Raw genomic sequence first — 2,060 nt, forward strand, 5'->3', positions numbered from 1 at the left:
GCCTATCTGTCTTTTTGTGTCTATAATAACACTAGAGGCCCAGTACACGAAATTCATGCACGGGTGGGGGGAGGGGGAGGGTCCCTCAGCCCGGCCTGTGCCCTCTAGCAGTCTGGGACTCCTCACTCCTACTGCCCTCCTGCTTGCTGCTCCTTACCACTAGGCTCGCTGCTCCTTAGCCCTGCCACAGAGGCAGGAGAGGCTCCCGCCACCCACCACCACTATGCTCACTAACTGTGAGCTGACTTCTGGCTGAGCGGGGCTCCCCCTGTGGGAGCACATTGACCACCAAAGAGCAGCTCCTGCATTGAGCATCTGCCCCCTGGTGGTCAGTGTGCTTTATAGCAACCGGTCCTTCCTCTGTTTGGTTAATTTGCATATTAGGCTTTTATTATATAGGACTAGAGGCCCAGTGCACAAAATTCATGCACAGGGGGTGTATCCCTCAGCCCAGCCTGTACCCTCTCCAATCTGGGACCCCTTGAGGGCAGTCGGACATCCCTCTTACAATCCAGGACTGCTGGCTCCCAACTGCTCTCCTTCCTGCCTTCCTGATTGCCCCTAACCACTTCTGCCTGCCAGTCTGATCACCCCCTAACTGCTCCCCTGCCAGCCTGATTGCCTCTAACTGCCTTCCCCTGCAGGCCTGGTCACCCCTAACTGCCCTCCCCTGCAGGCCAGGTTGATGGAGATTCAGATATGGCTCCTGCCTGTTGGCTCTGTGGTGGGGAGGGATTAGCAAAGGAACACTGGCCTCTGCCAGCAGCACTCTGTCTGGGAGAAAGCTGCCCCTCAACCTCTTGCCCTGACTCCAGACAAATTAGTTCCTCCCTAAATGTCCCAGGTTCCTTTCAAGCTGCTATCCCAGTGCTGGAGCTCAGAGGGAGTGAGGGTCAGTAAGTCTGTGTGCCGGCCCTTTAAGAGGAACTGCCTGGGCTTCAGCAGCCTCCACCACTCAGCCACAATCCTCTTTTTCCCCCCCCCAGCCCCCCCCCCCCCCCCCGCCTCCCTAGTTTTTACAACCTGAACTTTCAGGGACTTCTCTTTCAGGCACTGGAAGCCAGGGCTGGGTGCTTCGTGTGGGGCTGGGACCCTTTGTTCCTCAAGGAAACCTCCACAGCCAAGGTATCCCTCCCAATTTTAAACCACCGCACATGGGTGTGGGACCAGGCGGTTCCTGAGTTTCCACCCAGCATCTCTGCCCCTCCTACCAGTCTCGATGTGCTTCTTCTTTAATTCTCTAGTTGTAGGACTTCCTTCAGATAGATTTCAGGTGGCTCTGAATGATGGTTGTTCTGTATTTTAATTGTAATTCTGATGTGGTTGTGGGAGGCGGCAAGTACCACATTTATTTACATAGCCATCTTGTTAAGAAGCCTCCAATGATTTTTAGAGAATGGAAGGGAACAATACCTGATTATTTAGTCAGGGGCACTGACCTCTTTTCCCTTAGATGTCAAATAAAAAAATGACAGTAGCCAACACAACAATAGCCGATTTGTGTGAATGAATAAAAATTATACCATTTTTTTTGTTAGATCGGCAAAAACATATGTATATATAATTTTGGTGTGCCAGATAATTTTAGTAATTGGTTTATGTGTGCCATGAGATGAAAAAGGTTGAAAAACACTGTGTTATTGAATAAAATGAGCACTTTACAGAAAATCACATAGAGTATGGCCCCTTTTTGTTTAAACAAACAACTAATGAAATTAAAAATAAAGATTTGAAACAAAATGTTTGAGTTTTCAATGTAAATTGCAAAACAAACTTAATTGTCTGAATGCCTTAGTAATCATAATTGCTTATTAGTTAAGCTTCTTTGCAAAAGGTATTTGTTTCCTCTGTGCCTCAAGATTTTATAAGAAATGTCCAAGGCAAGCAGGCAGGAAGGATTGGGCTTCTCTACGTCTCTATGAGGCAAGGAAAAAAGTGCTGGTGGAGCCAACATCAACTCCAATGCCTGTGGGGACAGCAAGGACCTAAAGGGAGCAGGACCCTTTTGGGGAGGAGCATGAGATGGGAGCCTGTGGATCCTGGAGCATGTTCAGGGGGTT

The sequence above is a fragment of the Cnephaeus nilssonii genome (genome assembly GCF_951640355.1).
Source record: "Cnephaeus nilssonii genome assembly, chromosome: 8".
Lineage (NCBI taxonomy): Eukaryota > Metazoa > Chordata > Mammalia > Chiroptera > Vespertilionidae > Cnephaeus > Cnephaeus nilssonii.